Raw genomic sequence first — 22,115 nt, 5'->3', positions numbered from 1 at the left:
GATATTCTTTTCTCCTTAAAAAAGGCATGTTTCCAACCTTTCTGGGGTCAATTTAAAACCTTTACTTCCTCTCTGGCAACAAACATACTTACAGTCCCAATTTAATGGTAAGAACACACTGAACACGACATGAGGAGCGTTTGCTCCTTTTCATTTTTTATGAGATGCAAGCAAATCGTTTCGCAAGACAGACTCACTCACCTCATTCATCCCCAATTGCCATCCCTCTTTTCTCCTACCACTTTTTTTGCCCTTCTTCTCTTGCTTTGTGAAAATGCTATGCCCCAGTCCCATCCCTGTCACATGTCTGGGCCACAATGCAGGATGGGGCCGTCCTGTCTTGAGAAGCCCAAAAAAAAACAAAAAAACAGCTCTGAAACTGGATCGTTACGCTTTGGATCCCCCGGGGGAAGGGGCTGACTGATGCTGCTGATAAACCTGAGATGGACAGGAGCCTTCTTGGCTCCTCAGTGGGAACCTGCTGACACAGGACCCCTTTCTCCACTTCAGCACCAGCACTCCTCATGAGTATGGATGCAAAAACTGCTTCATTTATGATATTCTTTTACTTAATCTCATCAAGGGTTTTCAGCTTAGAGTTCTGCAAAAGATCAGGAATCACATTCTCCCATGTAGCAAACTTCATTCACCAAAGCTGGCAGAAACACTCAGCAAACAGCGCTAATCCATTCAACCCAGTGCATACAGGGTTTACTGGTAGGGTGATGGAATTAGTTTTCACTTCCTCTTAGTCAAATCCGTCTGTATCTCTTTTAATCGACTGTGCCAGTGTCTGCGGAGGTTGAAAGAAAGCAACCTGGAAATCCTCACTGACTGATCCATAAGTCCTCCACTTGCTTTTTCTCAGAGCACTATGTGACTGAAGTGAACCTGGCAGGGCCTCTGTCAGGTCTTGTTAAATGGAGGGAGGGAAGAAGCTAGAGAAGCAGGGAGTGACGGAGGGCGTGGCAGAGGAACTACTGAGAGTGTAGAGGTCTCTGGAGGAAGATAAGTCAGGTTCTAATGGGAGCTGAAGTTTGTATGTGTTGTAATTACAAAGGGAGATGCATGGAGTCATTGCCTCTACTGCATGTGTGTGTGTGTGTGTGTGTGTGTGTGTGTGTGTGTGTGTGTGTGTGTGTGTGTGTGTGTGTGTGAGAGACCTACAGTGTGTGAGCATACATGTTTTCCGATGGGAGCGCAGCTAAGGAAGCCAGTTTCCCTTTGCACATCAAATAAATCATAAGTCTACAATTAGAAAGAAGGAGTGAGCAGTGTTTGGTTTGTGGGAAGAGAGGAAGAAAGCTTGGAATGTGTCACTGCTATTGAGGAATGAGGAGTGCGTGCATGTGTGTGTGTGTGTGTGTGTGTGTGTGTGCACGTTTGTGTATGTGCAATTATACGTGTGAGGTCGGGAGTAGCCGGCCCAGCCAACATTCTTGGGCAGCAGTATTATTAACTGTGGTGGAACCATTATCAGTGTTTACTTTGATCCAACCACCATCAGAGGAGTAATGGACTCAACTGAACCCTGCCTCTTTCTCTTTTTCCTCTCAGCGTCTTTATCGAGGGGCGATGATGATGATCAGGACGTCCTTTACCTCATTATTTTCAACACAAGAAGGACTGGCGAGCTAAGAGGAGGCTTCTTTAAGATGCTGACTAAGTGATGTGTGTGTGTGTGTGTGTGTGCATCCAACACAGTCCATCATGGTTCCTGATTCTTTGGATCAAAGCTGTTGAACTTTCTCTGAAGTGAGCCAAACACAGAGGGCTTAGTGGTCTCTCCTACGTCCCATTATTCAACAGTGCGATAAGACCACCTAGTTTTATAAGCTTACTATAACACTTGTGAGGGAGCAAACACACACATACACACACACACACACACACACACACACACACACACACACACTGGTCTCTTATCTTTAAAGCTTCACTTTTGTCAATAGACAGGGTAGACACACACACACAAAGACTTTCTTGTGCTGACAGAAAAATGACATGAGCTACATTAATGTAGGACCCTGAACCTGTGTGTGTGTGTGTGTGTGTGTGTGTGTGTGTGTTCATGCAGTTTACATTCAGAGTGTGGGAAAGAGTGAGGAAGAAGCCACACACCTATCTGTCTGATGGGGGTATGATGAGAGCATCACAGAACAGACCCCACACTGTTCACGCCGGCTGGCAGGTGGCGGACGCACCTGGTACTGAAGTGTAGTTGCACACACACACACACACACACACACACACACACCAAAAAAAGAAGGATTAATAATGCGTGCATGTGGTAGCTATTGTTAAGCTAGTGCTATAGGCTTTTTGACCTGTTATTGCACAGGTGTGGCAAACAACATTAATTATAATATTATAATAATAGTGCCATGGTAAGACACTTAATACAATTATTTCAGCAAGTCAATTTACAACAATCTGTAAATCTGCGTATTTTTCTGGCACTTGCATAAGAAGATGCCATTCTTAATCTTACCTACAAACCTCTGATTGGCTTGGCTGTTTTTTTCACTGAGCAACAGATATTTGAATCCCTGAAAAAAATTAAAGATGTGGACAGTGATTCATAGGTCTGGAGCCACACTAATTGAATACAGCTGTTATTGATGTTATTAGTTACACGAAGACTGTAAGAACTAAGCCATAGTCAACATTTTTTAAAATAACTTTTTGGGCTTTTTTCTTTCTTTTCTTCATTCATTTTCTTCATGTTGGGTGGGTGAAAGAACAGAGTCTACTGCCAGACAACTTAATGTACCTTTTACTGTTTTCTGGGACTGCAAGGTTTTTGTTAGTATCATAAATTATTAAAATAAGTATGATCAGTTGAGAAACCCAAAAATGCTTATTGGTAAAATCTTCAAAAAATATATGTAATCTATATGCAAAATTAAGTTTTAAATGATGGAAAGTAAGTAGTTTCTGCAAAACTTTCCCTAACTTCCAACTCATTAAAAATGAAAGCCATGTGAATATGCTGTGTTGTTTGTTGATCTGTGGCAGGACGATGAGTTGTGTGAATGAGCGACAGTCCACTCTCCAGGAAAGACACATTTGATTTATTTTTCAAAACAATCCTGAAGGCTCAGAAAGGCTACAGAGGTACTGTACCAGTGAGGTAACCCTCTGATAACCTCAGCCTCTGTACTTCAGTGTGAAAGACCTTCCTGAGCTACTGGCTGTAGACTTTCTGTTTCATCTGCTTAAAGGCTGTGTGTGTGTATGTGTTGCTGTGGAGAACCCCCCCCGCCCCCACATGACCATCTTTGATGCAAGTTGAGGCTGAGAGTCAGAGTGGAAGCCGGTTTGACGGAGTGGCTTCTGAGGGAAGGTCACGACAGTCGTGGAGGAGGGAGTGAGAGATGGAGGGATGGCGGGGGGGAGAGGAAAGACTGTGAAGGGATCTCTGACAGCCCGTTAACATCGCCGGCTCTCAGACTTCACAGCACCCCATTTGTTCTCTTTGTCACTTCTTGCAAAAGAGCAAATCTTTTTGTTTCTCTACAGACCCTCTCATCTACACTCTTTCGTTTACGTTGCTCTTTTGTTGAATTGCATCTCTGTTCCAAACATCTTGTTCTCACCCTACTGCTCTTTTTTCCTGAGTAGAAAATAAAAGCCATTAAAACTGCTTTTGTAGTATTTTGACATCTTCTCATTTTGTCTGTTTTCATCTGCACACAGTTTTACATGTTGCTCAGTAAGATGATGTCATTGCAGAGTGTGCAGAGACTGAAGCACACACACATGCATGCATGCACAGTTCCCCACTAACCCCAATGCTTTATATTCGGTGGTTTTAGACTGACCTGAATATCTCTGACATGACTTTCACCAAAGCTAATAACAGCAACAGGATAACTGCTACCAGTGCTGCTGGAAGCTGCCTGGCAAAGTTATTGTCGCAGGATGAGAAACAGGCCCAGCAGTGGTCGGGAAACTCAGTGACCTGCATGCCAGTTTGACTGCACCATTTATGAGTTTAATTCAGGTTCAGTCATACCCCCTTCTCCTTCCCCTCACACACACACCCCTCTCTCTTTAACTTGCTTTCCATGAGCTAAGCAGCATGTGAACACCTGCTATTTTAAATGACATACTCATTGTCGTGCAGAGCTGGAGGTGTAAATCATTGTGGGCCACTGTGCGAGGCAGCCGGGCACGTACACTCAAACATAAATGACTGACACCTCTGACCGGCTAACAGAGAAAGGAGGGCCAAACAGAACATGTGCTCAGCGTCCAGGAATTCATCTTTCACTCCCCCTTCCTTATTTGAGCTCTACCCAACAGCAGACACACACAACTATCACACTCTTTGTAGATTGTTCAATAGCTGCTCAGGGTCGTCTTTGCTAAGGTGCTGCATTGTGCGTCCTGCTGTAAGATGTCTACATGCCAGCAGCTCTGTGAGGCTGTACTACTACTGGTAGTTACCAGGTAATGTTCACCATGGTCAACATTTCTAACAACTGATATAATAGTACAGCTGAGGCTGATGGGAACGTCAGTTTTGCAGATATTTGGTTGATGATGATGTCACAGAAATTATTGAAATTCATCCTGAGGGGTACGGGAATGTGTGTGGCAGTGCAGTAGTTGTCAAGACAAGTCACAAATTTCAACCTGCTGGTGGCACAAGAGGAAAGGTCAGAGGATCTCGAAAGTCATTATGATTCATCCTCTGGCAACCATGAATGTCTCTATGTAATAGTTGTTGAGTCATTTCAGTCTGGGCCACAATGGTGGACCGACCCATCCTAGAGCCACGCCACTAGCATGGCTAAAAACGTCAAGGCAGCAGCACCAAGCTCATCAGGCTTCGGGAACAACTGAATGAACTGAAAAGGTTTATGAATTTCTTTTTCAAAATGAACATTTCAAAGTGAACTGTACATGTTTTAAAGGGATAACAGAATGACATACATAGATTTAATGGGGGAAAACTGAAGCGCACAAATAAAACAAACCCAAATAACATGACACTTCTTCACTGACTACAAACGGCTCCACAGTCGGTCAGTTTCTGATTCTTACAACATTTTGCTCAGCAGATATTCATTTCTCTATAAAGAAACTTCAGAGAAAACATACAAACATCCTGCAAAAAAAGTGCACATCTTCATTTTGATGACAGACAAAAGGAAGTGGATGAGTGAGTCTGTTTGAGCACAGTTGTGCATGTGAGTATGTGTGTATTAGCAGAGCATGTACATTGTGTGATGCTGTGAACAAGTGCTGAGCGGCGGGGGGGTCTGCAGGGGGGACGTGGTCTCTATAAAGAGTTCAGTAATCTCTGGTTGTGCAGCAGGGGGCTGAGGCGATAACTCCTGGTTGAGAGCCCTGAGACTTGAGCCTCCTTTTCTCTGCCATTCTCTCATTGTAGCCGCGAACACTCGCACACAGGGGGCCACAGTGAAACACAGTGAAACACACAATGCTTTGTCATCATTCTCTATTGTTACGCTGCTAATCACCTCTCTACTTTTTCTCATCTGAGCTTCCTTTCTAAGGCCTGCAACGTACTTAATATGTTGAATCCATTGCTGTCAGATGGAACTTCATCCATTTAAACTGGGATAGTGTATCCAGTGTTGGGCAGTACAGTAATCAGTATTATAAGGGATTGCAATGAAATTCAGTAACTTTGAGATAGCCATTGATTGTCAAAATACCTCCAAAACATAATCTAGCTGCTATGTTTTAAACCACAAAGTCTTGTTTTCTACGACAACACTCGTTAAATAATACAGAAAGTTATGTGACGCGTGGGTGTAGTGGCTTCGGATGTGTATAAAGGCATCTTTGACGGAGTTGTGCTGAGTAACTGAAGTAAAGTGATGAGTAATGTAAACAATTAGTTTTGCTGTTGGGTAATTAGTAAAGTAACGTAATTTTTTTCCAATGAGTGATGTGTAATGAGATTAAATCTTTCAAGTAAAATGGGCAAAATGTAAATTTTAATTCAAAAAATCAATACAGCCAAGGTGCTCTGGATGTCCAAGTGTCAAAAAGGACAGAAATCCAAGGCATACATTTATCAAGAACATTTAAAAAAGCTTTAGTATAATAGCTAAAGGTTTTTGATGACACAACAGTGTTGGGAATGATGAATCAACAATAACAAGAGTGAAGTATTGTGGTCTGATTGTGGAAAAAAAAAGAAAGAATTCAGTCTTCAGGAGGATCTGAAGGACTTTCCATTGTGTATCCATGACTTATGGCATTCATATCAAAGACAACCTCACCTGGACCCCTAACATCACCCTAGTGGCACATGTAGCGAGAAACACAATTTCTAGGCTTCTATATATGTGATGTATTGTATGTGTAAACTCAGGAAATATTTTCTTTTTCCCCATTTTGTAAGACTGAATCAGAGCTGTAAGGAAAGTTTGTGTTGTATTAGTACAACAACAGGGATTAAGTGTGATTGTGGTGAATGAAATGCCTCGGGGTGTGTACTGAGTATGGAGAGTCGTGTGAAACCGTTGATTATGTCGCACTGTTTTTTTTTCATATGTTCCTCCTGATCTAATCACTCTTTTTATTACCAAGCCTCTAATGAGATTTCTCTGCACCATGTGTAAATGCAGTGGCTTTGTCTCTAACTGTTCAAAGTCCCATTAAAAACAGATTGTGCTGTTGCTCAGCCTGACTCCTGAATCCCATTAAAAACACCCCACAGAAGTGAAACAGTCATTAGCGAGTGAATCGGCTTTAGTAATTAACTCTCTCTCCCACTGCCAGCCATTGTGTTTATCGTTCTCTGCAAAAAAAAAAGCCCTCCAGGGCCCAAAGTGGTGAGACGCGAGTTCCTCACTGACGTAATGTTTTGGTTTACCTGCAGTCCCGCGGGCAGGAAGTGAGAAAGAGCATTTAGATGATGTGTGATAGGAAAACAGGAAGCTGGAGTAAAATAAACAGAATTCTGGGGTAGATAGCTAAATTCCCTCAAGCCCAAACAGGTCCAACAAGGGACTTCATTATAGCGGAGGCCTTTTGATTAAACAAAGAATAACACCACAAGTTCCCAATTTAGGATTACTTTAGTGATTACTGTGCTTGTGTGGTATACAGTAATTGTGTTTATTTAAAAGATTTAACCTCCATTAGCTCAAAATGTACATGTAGTAAACTTAACTTAAAAAGAACTCAACAACTTTAAATGATGCCCCAACAAACATCATACCAAGGTGGGTCAAAAAGCGCCTTTTGTCCACTATTCTGGTCAACTCCAGCATGTTTCATTCCTCCTATCATCCCCAAAGTTCGACATTTTTAATGGAGCTGTAACAAAATAATGCTCCCTTTTAACGCTCAAGTTTTCCTTTCCCCACCACCCGTATCAAAGAGCTGGCCTGATTCTGTCGGCGCTGTCAGTGCTTCAAAGGCTGTGTTTCAGAGTGGGGCTCTATGACGTCCAGTGGCAATGTTTCAAATCACCTCTGGTGCAGTAGATATAAAGATAGCATTCATCTATTGACTGCTTTATGTTCCCACTGTGGCACAGATAACTACCTTACTGTCCCAGGACAACAGGGCCTGTGTAGACCTTTGTTGCTCTTATGCCAGTGGCGCAAGTGTGCATTTCAGCTCTAAGTTCATCCGAGACATTGAATGCTGAAGGGCTCGTGTGTATATGAGAGTCAGAGAATGACAACGATAGTGTGTTTGCACTGGGGAAACGAATACCGCAGCAGGAAAATGTTAATGTGTTTGATAAATTGATGATATTACAGGCTTCGTCTTAGAGCAAATTAGGACAATGGTTATTTTGAGCTTGTCACTGGGCCTCCTATGTAAATGTGTAATGATACGTAAGAAGAGAGGAGAGCGGGATGAGATAGAGGTTGAATGAGAGAGCGTGAGAGAGAGAAAGTGGAGGAGAAGAGGAACAGTACAGGAGGTTTAGCTGAGTCTTCTGAAAAAAAAAACAAAGAGAGGGTGAAGAAGTCGACAAAGAAAAGAGGGCAGCAGGAGGGAGAATAAGGAGATTCAGTGTAGAGATACAGGAAGCTGGCATGCACTCTATTTCAGGTATGCAATTTAATAAGACTGCCGTATTCAAGCACAGAGCAATCAGGAATCAGGCAGTTTGTAAAGGCTGAGTAAGGATGCTTTTGCTGGATTTTAACCCTGAGTTTGTAGTAAAAATCAGGTGAGTTAAAGAAAACAGCTGGGAGGAAAGAGATCCTTCGGCATGTGTGTGTTGTAAGACGTGTATTTGAAGATTTTGCAATAGCCTTGGTTCAGTGGAAAGCTGTCCTCCTGTTGTTGGGTGAGTTGCTGCAGAGTTGATGGAGAAGAGAGATAGACAAGCAAACAGCAGGCATGTCCACACTGCTCTCTCTCTTTTCCCTCTTTTTTTTTTTTTTCCTCTGGCCCTCTCTCCATGTCGATCTCCGCCCTGCGATAACGCACAAAGATGCGAAATCAAATCCCTGAATTACTGGCAGCAGCAGCAACATTCTGTTCTTTCTTTCTGTCTCTCCTCATCTCTTGTTCCCAGACTGAGAACAAATGGTCTCATCAGGCCCTGGTGAGGCACAAGCGTCTGGTTGTGGGTGCCAGGCTTAAGTATGGGTGGCATGCTCTTTTCTGAACAGCTGTGTTACGCTGCGGTTGGTGCTACAAGGTGGCATCGCGTGGTCTAATGTGTAGAGAAGTCACGTAAGTCTTCTGGTTAACCTCAGAGCTTCTACACAATGGGGTCGCTGCACTGATTACTTCATGCTGGCATGTGGGGATTTATGAGACTCTGCAGATTCTACGTAAAAGAAAGATCCTCTTAAAAATACACTCAAAAAACATAGTGTCAGGATACAGTTGTGACCCAAAAAATACATTTTATCACAATGTTGGCGTGTTTGGGAGGGTCCATCATCATAAAGGTTATTTCATGTTTGCTTCATGTATGGCAGTGAGGCTTTGTTAGACATAAATTATCTGGGCTGTTGTCTCATGAAGATTCATGTGCATCTAAAGAGGGGTGGAAAGAGCCGGGAGGATTAAGGAGGTAACAGATGGGGGGCGCGAAGGAGAGAAGGTCAACAATTTTGGGGGCAGAGACAGAGAGTCAGATAATGTTGTTCAACACCTGTTTGTGTTGCAGGTCACAGCACTGTTGAATGTTACTTTGTAAAATATGGCCTCTCTGACCTGTTAATAGCATGGGAGGGCAACAGAGGGTTTTTTTTCTCTCTGTCTCTGTCTATTCTTACACCAGTATTCCTGCTTTACTCATTTTCTTCGAAGTCGTCAGATCAAGAGATGCATTCAGTGGGTGGAGATCAAAATTGAAGCTTCCCCCACTGAAAATAGCTCTCGACAACGAGACCAAAAACAACACAGAGCAGACGCCAGATAGTCCAAGGAAGATGTAAGGTTTTTCTTATTTCTATTCTGGAGTGTGACTTCGCGTGATGAGAGATCAAAAGCAAACTTCTACAGGCTCATTGGAGTTACAGAGGTGCCATTGTGTGAGTGCGTGGCCCTTCCAGCAAGAGTGGCCGTTTGGTGCCGGGGGCCCGCATGCAGCCAGTGCTGCCTTTGTGTTACCATATGAAACAAATCTCACTGTGACAAGCCCGGAGCACAGGAATTCACTGCTGCTGTGAAATCTCAAGCACCAGAGACGACACCACCACCACCGTCAACCATCACCCCCCCTTCTGCATCCAGCCAGTGACCTCTCTGGTGTCTGTCATAATCACAAAATCTCAAATTTCCAAAATTACAGACACTAACATCCTTGTTCTTCATTGTAATATCATTGCCAGGAGTTACAGGGTGTCTCCACAGTGTCAGCATTGTGATTCATATCCCGTCACACTGGAATGCACCGATGACTCTGCTTTGTGGTCATTTCTCACTCTGCTTTTCACCGAGGTGGCAAAATGACAGCATGTCTTCAGTGTCTCTCTCAGCACCCCAGGAGCTTAATGAGTTATAGCTCAAATGTTTTCTTACTATTGATTTAAAATCCAGATCAGCAACTTTACTTGCATCTGAAAACTTCCCAGGGGACGAGGTCACAGCCTTTTGTTTTCATGTCGAGGCTGTGATGGGACCGGGCCTGTTCACTCCATATCTCCCAACAATCCCAGTGTCACCTCATTGACCTCTCACCTCTGACCCCTGCAAACTAGTGGGGGTCACTGTGCGACTGACAGCAGCTCCTGTTGCTACAAACAAGGCAACAAGGCTACTGTGGCTGCATTCAGCTCACTAATATTCATATAGACACACAGCTGTGCAGACACAAAAGACCTCCTCACTGACACACATACACTGAATCACTCCACAATACCTGACATACCTGCTTAATCGCTTTATGCTCTTCTGTGGCATAGCAGAGTTTCTCTTTGAGAAGTGAGAAGGAGCTGTTGAAAGCTCGTCTGGCATGTTATTTTATAAGGTCATTTTCTCAGATTCCATTCCTGAGCGGTGCGTTTTTATGTCTCTGATATCCAGGTGATGGCCGCTCAGAATAGCTGCCAGTTGCCGCTGTGTTTCATTGTGTAAAAGGAAAACTTTCTGTTTACAGTCTAAAAAGGAGGGAAGAGAAAGAGGCTGAGCAGAGAAATTAACAGGAACATTCAGGGTGAGGTCATGTCGTAGAAAAGGGAATTGAGCGCAGCTTTGTGCGTACTGTTACGTATAGTCATCGTCAGCGTATCTCACAGAGGACTGATGGTGAAGTAAGAGTATCGTGCTAACGAGAAGTGTGAAATAACTTCTCCATCTTCTGTTTCTCTCACCTCCTCTGTCCCCTTCTGCCTCTTTGCCTCCAGCCAATCAGATATCCTTTCTGCTTGTTTCCTCCCTCATATCCTCTGACGGCCTCAATCTTTTCCCCCTTTTTCCCTTTGTTCAATTTACCCTTCATTCCCTCTCTTTTGAGTTACATTATTGCTGTATCAACCTGTTGCCTCATTGATCTGTCAGTCTTTTCTGCCTCTCTTTGTCTTGTTTTCTTTTGCTCTTAAATAGAGCAGGGAGGAGAAACGAACAATCTCCTTGGAGGAATGTCTCTTACTCTTTTCTCTCTTTCAGTCCCCCTTTTTTCCGCCTGATTTTGGCTGCCATCCAGCTAATTTTAACACCCATCATGGCATGCTGGGCATCGTCCAACAGATGCCCTTGAGGAGGACATTCCTGTCTGGCACAACTCCTCTTTTCACGCTATTTATACTCAAATATCTGAGCCCTGCACTGATACCAGTACAGCATGCAACCACACCATTGTTCTCTGTGAAAATAAAAGGAAACACACTTTTCTCACATAGTAGCATTACGGGAACTCAGTGAATGATGAAAACTCTCTGCACATTGATGCATTTTAGGTACAAACAAACACAGATCCTTGCAGAATTTTCTTGTTGTCTTTTTGTTAACTTTTTAGCCATTTTATCACCATTAGTTACGGCTTGATTTTTTAGGGCAATTTGGCATTTTCACAACTTACCTCTTCATTCATCCTACAGAAGAGGAATTAACCACTTCTGGGTAATAAGGACAGAATGTACCATTATCACAAAGTGGAGAGGAAAGTCAAGGGAGGGTATTCTGAGAAGTGCTCATTGAAAAAAAACATCCATTAAGGGAACACTGGAGCTATTTCTTTCATATAAAGAGCCCCATCAGACTGCCGCTTTTGAAATCCACTCACTGTGCAGCTCTCCTGCTTCGAGAAGCTCCAGTGAAAAGAAAAGAGGGGGGAGAAGGAGGGAGGGAGGGAAGGACTCTGTGTCAAAACGAACTGAAAGACAATTTGTTTGCCGGCTAATTCAGGCACATCTCACATGAAGTGTGCACTTTAGCCTCATCAACGCCATATAGGAGGACCAGGAGAATGTTTTTCTCCTCAGCCTAAAAGTAGCCTTCTCATACACACAAAATGTATATTAGTTCATCAGATGGCCCTTGGAAAAAAACCTAGACCCATTGCACTTGTATATTTGTCCTTGGTTTGTACATGCTTACTTTCCAATCCGTACCTCACGACCATGATCAGGTTTAAAAGCGACTACTTCACATGTATAAAATTAACACCTGCGGGGTGCAGAAGGCCACCACTATTGCTACATATCAACAGGATCGAGGCAAACAGGGAGCTACGCTTATGAGAGCTACACTTAGAAACACTTAATACTGTCATCAGAGCTGGTGCTGGGGCTGGATGGTCTCACTGTAACGCTGTGTAAGTGGGATGAGAGGTGGTAATGGACAGAGGGAGTGGTGTAGAGAGGTGGGTTGAGGACTGTGTATGGACCAGAAAGCTCAGCACATGTTGGGAAACAATCCTAAAAAACCCTAAAAAGCTCCTGTAAACAAACATGTGTGTTGATAGTCGGCCTCCTGTGCATGCCTGTCCATACTCTATTTACACCTTTACACTTACATTGCAACACAGTGATCCTAAAGGCACTGCCTAGAAGTATATATATATATAATAATCAGGGGGGAATCAAAGTCATCAGGATTCATCCTCTGGGCACCATGAATCAGTCTCTCTGTACAAAATGTCATCTTAACAGTTGTTAAGATGCCCAAAAAAAGATATTCTTAGAGACCAATATCTCAAATCAAAACTACCTGCATGGCTTCATACCGCTGGGGGTAAGCGAGAAAATATGTTTCTATGTAATTTGGGTGAATTGACCCTTTAACCTTATAAACAGCATGAGACATTTGTCTGTGAACCCCAAACCAACAATGTTTCCTCTACTGTGATTTAGACCCGAGAGGTGGACGGAGGAAAGACAAGCTGTGTGCTTTTTAACAGGGGTCAGGAGGGAGGTTCATAGGTTGACAAAGTCAACCAGCGTGACCATCTGAAGTCTGCACTCTGAGGGTGTTGTTTGGATTTTAGACAGAGCACCTGTTGAGAGGTGGAGACTTGGAGACATTTATTGACATTATTCAAACAAAAGCGTGTGTTATGTCTTCCCATTGTCATCTACAGTATTCATCCTTTCTACTAAAGTGTTCATAAGTGAGCTTTAAGCTTCAGGCCAGGCCAGATTTTTTCTCACTTTATGCAGCGAGCGGTGAGAGTCGATGGCTTTTGGGTTTATCCAAGGCAGCAGTTAAAGTACAGGACCACAGGCGTAAAGCTGTCAACATGTGGATACGGTCGTGGAACACAGCCTTGCCTGTCCCCACAGCAACTTTATAGGAATGTTTAACACCCCCCCACCACCTAAACATATCTGTCCTCTGTATCGTATTTTCCCCTTGCCAGGCTGCTTAATATGCAGGCTGCGATTTCCCCCCACATTCTACCAGATAAATCTCCACTCAAGATCTTTCTAGAACAAAGCCGTTAAGACTTGTTGGGAAATCTCCCGCTTTCATCTAGACGCTTGCCCACCTATGTGTGGCGTTTTAAGTTGTTCCTGCTGATATCAGTTTACCCACTGAAGGATATTTGCACCGTTGATATGAGCCACTTAAATTGTCTGTGTGTGTCAGTTTATGTGTAGAGGCAAAGTGAGAGGTACTTGTGTGACAGTGTGTCTGTGTGTGAGATATTTCCACCTCTTTGAAGTGTACAAGATGGGACGGGCCGGCCTGTCGCCATGACAATGATGAGTCTTTGATGTGTGATTAAAGGAGTGATGTACGCCTTTATGTAATCAGCTCCAACATTTGACAACCTGTATCCCACAATGCACCACTTGTGAGAGAAGAGTTTTGAAACATTATCATTATCCTGCCCTGTGCTTTTTGATCATCTGTTGGTGCCCTCCTTATAAGCTGGCTATGAAGACACACAGTTACAGAGCTCAGTGGATAAGTGCGTCTCTGTCAGACAAACGATTCTGTCAGCTTTGCAGGATTAGACAGGTGAGAGATCAGCGTCCGGCGTACACAGAGGGATGCCTGGGTTTGTTTGGACCCAAATCAAAGAGCACGGAAAATGGACAAGAGCAGGAGAGTGAGTCAAACACACAATCGTCGCCTTAGTGGGCACACACTAATCTATTTGGGCTTTCCAAACGATTACTCAGTAAGGGATAGGAAACACAAGAGTGCTGCCTTACACCCTGTGCAGCATAATCAAAGCAACAATCATAACCCTGGCAGTCTAATAGCACTGCGATAGCATGTGATAGCATCAGAGGCGGCTTTTTTGAAATAGCATCCTCCCAGCCTGGGCCTAAGCCTCTCTATCAATATGGACATCAGCCAGAACCCGGCTATGCAGCCACGCCAATTTTGTTTTACTTTGTTCTGCTGCTACTTTCTCTACCCCATATTTATTTTCCTGCTTGATACTCTCACTTTAAAGTGGAGTGACACACAAGCTGGGTTTTCCAGCACATGTTTCCTGTGTTTGGAAGAGGGGGGCAGGGATATAAAAACAGAAAGAGGGGTGAGAAGGTCAGACGGAAAGAGGGAAAAAGAAGTTGGAAAGTGTGGAGGTTAATTGAGAAGTAAATCTGTGGACAGACCTTTCTATTCTGGCGTTTAAAGATCAGCCAGTAGAAGCTACTATATGGTGATAGGATTGAGACCTGAATAAAATATACAAGCTGTTAAATTAAACTTCATGAAGCGAAACCTTTCTTGACATTATCCTCACATAGAAGCGGCTGAGTTCAGAAGGTAGCAATGTAATGGCTGGGTGAGCTGTAACGTGAACCCGAAATAACAAGGCAGCTCAGCCATGAAGTCACACTCTATAACCTATCACAAAGACTATACAAACAAGATACTACCTGGTTTATCTCCTAAATATGACCACAACAGAGACGTCGTCAGGCAACGACCACAGCAACCATATCTAAAAGATGGCACTGGACTCCAAGACATTTTCAGCTCTAGATGAATGATATCACACTTGACAGAGAGATTGTAGCCGCCTGGCCTGTGAATAGTGTTAAGGTGTTACAGCTTGTTTAAGGAGGAGCACAAAAGGCATCTTTGTGTGCCAGCGTGGAAGAGATTGGGAAGATGATGCTGTTCAGTACCAACAGCTGTTAGGATGAGAGACAATTTATTCACCTCTATTAACCCTTCAACACAAAAGATGAACACCAAAAATGGAATAGGAAATGATACAGATTCTTAGGAAAGCAGTATTTCTGTATGGTTCAAGCTTGGATCAACAAAATACCAGTTTGGAGGATTTGTTTTTTCTGGTGCACCAATCAGTATTATAATAATACTGTAGGATGTTTTGTGTGTGTTTTTCGAAACTTTAACTTTGATCATTGCTTGTATAGTTAGGAATATTTTATGTTGTGGACAAATATTTAAGATACTTTTAAAGGCTTTAAAAAAAAAAGAATATAAATCGGACACACCCTTCCCAGACCAGCAGACAGCTGTCTGTTATGCAATCTGATGTATTGGTGTCACTCACTCTCTTTTACTACTGACACGGTGATGTGGTCAATCCAGATGGATCAACATTGGACCTGGTTTCTCAACCCTCGTCATTTCTTAGGTTGAATGGTGAACAAGTGTCTTTACAAGTAATGGGAACTTTATTTAATGCTCTTAATGTTTCCATTTAGAAGTATTTGCTCACTTCTGGACTAGTCTACAAAAGAATTACATAAAGAGAGAAAGTGCGAGAGAGACAAGAGCATGCACGAGAGCTCAAACAAAAGAGTCTGGGCCTGTGAAAGAGAAAAGCTGAACTTCACTTCACTTGGTACTCATGTAATCTAATTCTTTGTAATTCTGTGGTTTAGCAGTGATGTGCGAAACTACAGTTGCAGACTTGAGTGCCCAAAGATCAACCTGTGACACAAGTCCATCATGAGTGGGATCAAACAGGAGTCGAGCATGCATTCACAAATACACGGGTCTCTCTCAGGGTCACTCAGGGTCACACAGCAGAACATATTGTTGATGATGTGGATGGTTGGATATGTTTTTCTCATTCCCATCCCACAAACTTCCAGCCCTCTCTCTCCATCCACAAGCAGTTTTCTCATCCAAATTATGCAGACAGCGTTTCCTCTGAGGAACTTTATGTCTATCTGCCTGTCTCTTATTTGGACCAAACACTGAAGATATCCTTCTTGTGCTGCACCATGGAGTTGCTTTTCTTACCTATATATACAAAGTATAAATGGGCCAATAATAAAGGTATTTGTGGTAATACTCTGGGATATCAGGTACAAAGGCACCAGTGCCGTCATGGGAAAGTGATGCCCCTGTGCCTTTTATTTACGTCTAGAAAAGAGGCCTAATAATCGTCTGGCTTTTTGTTGGTATGAAACTATTCCAATAGTCTTCAAATGTCAAAACACAGTGGAGGTATAACATTACCATCTATAACATCCGCAAGCAGAACAGCCATACACACACCCTCCTCTACACCCCTTCCTCCCACACTCCCTCCTTTTATCACTTTACCAGCCACATTACATGATCTTCTCTCCCTCCCTCACTGGCTCTTTGCTGCCTTTTGCTACTTTTATATGATCTTACTCCATTTATTTCCATGTGTTGTGATTATTGAAAATGGTCCCAGTCAGGAACTACTGTTCTGTAACTTGCACTCTCATAAATATTATATATCCACCACACTGCAGTCATTGTTTTCCAAGTGCCCAAATAAGAGTATTTTCTTCCCCTTTTTCTGAATAACAAATGTTCAGGTGTCTGTCTTTCTCTTTCTGTCTCCTATCCACCTACATTTTTGTAGCTCATTACTCTAGTTTGAAAGGAAAGGAAGTGAAAATAGCAGAGGCCCACAGTGAAGCAAACAGGCTGACCTGCTCTGAACAAAACGATAAGACACAGGAGGAAAACAGACACACTGAGGAATGTCATTACTGTGCAGAAACTTGCAAACGTATCCTAATCAGCCCCAAGATTTTAGTCAACACCTATCAATTGCAAGTACACAGATACTGTACATATGGGCCTGCACACACAGACAAACACACACAGGGTTGAAGAGGACACTTCCATAAATTAGAAAGTCTGGGGAGGAAATATTAATTGTGTCTGAATTATGATTGAATTCAGATGGCAGACATGTGCAGACGTGTTGTTGGTTAAGCCGTCTGCTAACAGACATAAACATTGCACATTGCATGCCGAGGCTTAACTAATAGAAGAAAGGTGTTGTCTCATGTGTTTGTTTGGAAGATCATCCAATAAAACTTATTATATCATAGTCAACACATAATTAGTGGAAAAGTGTATTTAGTGACTCATTTGAAATATATGGCTTATGGAAAAAGGAAGTCCTCCAAGAAACACATGGCTCATACGACCAAATTTTGGGGTCTAATTTGATGGATAGGCTTGGCAGAGCTTCCTCAATGCATTCCCGTTCTGGATGCAGCCAGCCATGACACTGCTGTGGATGTGCTACAGTGGATGACAAGGCTTTGACAGTTTCCAATGCACCTACTAGCTCGGCAAGCAAAATAAACAGATGCATAAAACAAACACATACCTGCATAGGCAAGAGACTGCAGAATCATGGGAGTTCATGCAAAATCAAAATGCTATTCACAGCGGATTGTACTGTATGTTGTGTATTAGGGTGTGGTTATGTTTCAATACTGACATTTCTCGCTGACGTTTGGGAATGGATGAGATGGGGCAAAAGCCATCTTTTTTTTCGCCAAAAAAGAAGGCAGGTACAGAGGTATGATGGGAGTGCGTGTGATGGAGTGGCAGTGAGCTGTGACGAACACAGAAAGACAAGCTGAAAAAGGAGAAAGACGAGAAGAAGAGGGAACGTGATAGGTGCGATAAAATCCACAGCAGAGACAAGATCCATAAGTGTGTAACAAATTGAGAAAAAGGGATGAAGATGACAGAGAGAGTGTGAGGATAGAGGGCAGAGAAAACAATTATGATAAAACAAATATAATAAAAACGTATGCAAGTATGTTAGGCAGATAGAGAGCATGTGCTTCTGCCAGGTTTTTTTTTAGGGTTGTAGTATGTTTTAGTTCACAATCAGCATGTCCCAGTGTCTCAGCCAGTCTGTTCTGAGTAAGAATTGTTTACAGCTGTCCGGATAACATCAGCAAAACACATCTCTTGACTCACGCTACAGCCTTGAGCCACCTCTCCACTCATGGTTACCGTCTCTCTCCCCTCGCTCTCTGTCATCACACAAGTACAAAAGTGCTGCTGCAGACATTACATAAACCTGTTGTAGATGACTGCAGGAAGTGTATCATGCTTCAAAAATGAGACTGATGTTGTTTTGTGATGACAGAACAGGGGAGGCTAAAAGGTGTCTTTGTCAAAAATAGTTTAAAAATTAGCACGAATTTTCAGTGGTGCAATGTAACAAAGTATATAGTAAAGTACTATACTTAAGTACGTATACTTGAGTATTTCCATTTTATGCTATTTATACTCCAGAGCAGCTGTACTTTTTACTGCACTGCATTTATATGAGTTTGTAGTTTACAGATAACAATTTTACATAATATAAGCTTATAAAATATGATGCACTGTTACAGATGAAACTACAACAGTATATAAATTAGCTAAAATTAGCTCCACTTCTAACAACTACAGCAATAAAATGATACATATACATTAATGCAACAGTAATAATAATCCAACAATATAATGTTTAATAGTATAACACTTACAGGGGACATTTTTCTGCATTATGAGTCATTTTACTGCAGATACTTTGAGTAACAATGGAGTATCTTTCATATTGCAGTATTACTTTTACTTAAGGAAAGGATCTGAATACTTCTTCCAGGCTATTCTGCTTCATAGGACACCATTATTTAGATATGAAAACTTAAAAAATTGTGAAAGGAATTGGTTTGGCTACGCATAAAGATGCAGAGTCACAGCATGGCATGTCAGCATTGGATGGAACATAGTTAAAGGTTTATATTTTGCATTAATAAGAGTTACATATTTTAGGTTAGATCCCCCAGTGTGCTCAAGGAGGGGTTGTTTATGTCTTTATGAGTACAGGGAGCAAATAAAGAAACTTTAGGCATGCCCTCATTTACAGTACCATGTCATTTCTTCTTTTCTTCTTCAAATCTAAACCATTTGTTTTCCTTTGTATCAGGACAGATTGATGTGCTCATTAATCTTGAATAAACCCTGGGCTTTCCTAACCCAATATGTTTTGCTGTCATGGGTGCTTCACTTTTTTTTTTTCATTTTCTTCTCATCCTGTCTCCACTCGCTTTCCATCCAGGTATGACATCTTCGCTCCGCACATGCAGGCTCTATATCTGTCTGCACGCTGTCTGCGGGCTGAGGATGACTCGGGGAACTACCCCTCCACACTTTTATTACCTGAACAATTTTCATGTGTGCTGGCTGTTTCTTCAGAGCTGCAGATGAAAGAGACGTAGAGAGACGCACTAGGTGTGTGGGATCAGCATACAGCTTAAGTGTGTGTTTTTCATTTGACTTGGATATGATCCAGGTCTGTCTTCTGTCATCATTTTCTGTGTTTGATATGTTAGTCAGTCTGTATTTCTATTCCATATCTCCTCTGCTGTCTCTCATATGTTACTTTTATTGGCCCCTCTCTCCATCCTTCTTCTCTTACTCTTCTCTTTTTTTCTGGTCGTAATCAGTTGTGGGTGTTCTTCCTTTCTGTTCTCTAAGCTACACTTCCACAACTATCATAGCTTTTTAATGCTCCAATTTTTCTTTATTTTCCCCTCAAACTTTCAACCTGTTTTCATTTTCTTCTGCCCTGCATCATTTTTTCTGCCTACAGTTTCTTGTTGCTGTCCTCCCACCTTCAACTCAGTGCTATCACTTCTCTCTCTCCCTCCTGTCTTTGTCTTCCTCCCTCTACATTTTCCTCCTTTGCTCCATGTCTTTACGAGCTGTAATTATTATCTGTTGGTGGGGCTGAGCCATAGGCCTGGGCAGAGAGAAAGGCAGGCCAGAGGCGGTAAAGTCTATTATTCTTTCCTCCCCTCTGTCTGGCATGTGTGGAGAATGGAGGGAGATTTGGAGCCTGCACTGCTGTAATTTCAGCCCTTCCATCTGAGTCGGCCGATGGAGGTGGGAATGTGAGCCTGGTTCTATGATAAGGGGAGGGAAGGGTGAGAAGTGGCATTCACTACCCTTTGTTCTGCTTACAGACTGATGACACATGTAAACACTTCCTCCAATCACACAAAGTTTGTGCTAAAAGGGATCAAGCATTTTGTCACATGAGTGATAAAGTTTTAAACCAGTGGTCTTCTTATTGTTCTGCATGCACTGCAATTTGCAGAGATTTTGATTTGTAATACCGTTGCATCAAAGAATTGTGAAAAGGTTGGCGCTAGATGGTGTCAGGTGCGTGTAGCCAAAATCAACAAACCTATTAATACTTTAGCATGCATGGTCAAAATTACGTCTACTTCAAAATTAAAGTCTGTGATTCATCCCTGCCCCATCCCAGAGTCCAAAGCAAGTTCTTGACTCCAGTGTTTAGGCTACTTTGGTGCAGCTCACAGAAGTCCCATCTGTGGTGTGAGTGAGTTCACAACATGAATGTGCAGTATATTCACATATGTGTAAGTGTGCATTTGTGTTTAACCATTAGTGCAGGTGTGCGTTTTGTATGCGGCACCTGAATGTCAGAGAAAACCTCAGATTTTGTTGGATCAAACAGCAGAACAACTCTGGGGTTCCTGGGGTTCAGACTGGCAGCCGAGAGAGGCCCAGACCCAGGCACAGGTGTGTGTACACTGAGGAAAGGGGCTGTGTGTGTGTGTGACTGGTGGTGGTGGTGGGGGGGGGTAGGCCTTTGGATGGTTGCCAGGTTCACCCGTCAACCCCTCACCTGGGCCGGGATTCCTCCAGCGAGCAGCAGGGTTTGCATGCAAGGAGGGAATCTGCCAGCTGCAGACAGCAGAGCGAGGGTACATGTCGCAGAACAGACCGGATTTACTGTAGAGATGACCACAAGCGATTGATTGAATAACCATCAAAGATAGTTGTAATGTTAAGTTGAAGGTTTGGGAATGACAAACCTTTGTGCTGTTGAAGATATACATAATTCTTAAATCATGGACTCATTTGGATTGTATGAAAATGCAGTTAAACACCTTATATTGTTGGTACTGTATACTCATTAAACCAGGTTTTATAGGAACTGATTTACATTTGTCAGTGCTGTGAAAAGACCTGGTAGTTAAAGAGGGCCACTGCATCTGCAGAACCTGGAATGTGTGTTTGGCACGGTGCCTGAATTCAGGAAAACATCAAATAGCTGCTTCAAGGTGATCAGCCTCTCCATCTTCTCATCACACTAGCTGAGCTGTCGAGGATCTTCATCATTCATAGAAAATGAAACAAAGGACAAGAAACGCCTAGCAGCCATTTTAAGCCCTGCCCCGACAAGTACATTTCTGCTCCCCGCAACACCTAACTGATCCCTCTTTACTTTTCCAGTTTTATAAAAAGTAGTACAAAGTTACATATGCATACACCGAGGGGTATTGTAAGGCAATACCAAGCTGGGTTTTCCCCTTTTCACAAGTGCTGCAGTGGAACATTCAAAAAAATCCAGACAACACACCCTTGGCAAAAAAAAAAAAAATCAGTTTAAAAAGAGCAGCTGAAAGGTGCATTGTGTAGAGTATTCTTCAGGGAGTTCAGTCCAATAATCATGGGGCTGGGTGGGTTTATTTTCTAAATAAGACATCAAGGAGCCGTGTATTAATCACAGGCCCATGTAACCCTGTCGTACTTCCCCCCGAGTGGAAAAACATCACTGTGGTCAGAGAGAGTTTTACCCCACCACGTCCGGCTCTCATGTCTCAGGACCCCCGGTTCGCCCCTCTGATGCATATGTACCCATGTACACGTACATGCATGAACACATAAACACATGCTTATACATTTAATGCATTCTCAAAGAGCAGCAGAGTACAGTAGACACAGGTAGCGCTGTTCTGAGAGGGCTGAGGACTCAAGTGTTACCTAATGGCTAGATATTTGCTGCTGTGAAAGGAGCTTTGTGAGGATCCTCTTTAGCCCTTATAGCGCTTTGGTACTTAACTCGTTATACATGCCGTCATCTCTTCGTCAGGGGGGATTTCTAGGAGGTGCACCCAGTGTGGAACTGCACTGGTTTCCTATCAGTGCAATGATTCTGCAATGGAGGGTTATAA

This window comes from Enoplosus armatus, chromosome 17 (assembly GCF_043641665.1).
Source record: "Enoplosus armatus isolate fEnoArm2 chromosome 17, fEnoArm2.hap1, whole genome shotgun sequence".
In the NCBI taxonomy this organism is placed as follows: domain Eukaryota; kingdom Metazoa; phylum Chordata; class Actinopteri; order Centrarchiformes; family Enoplosidae; genus Enoplosus; species Enoplosus armatus.
This window is presented reverse-complemented; position numbering follows the sequence as displayed.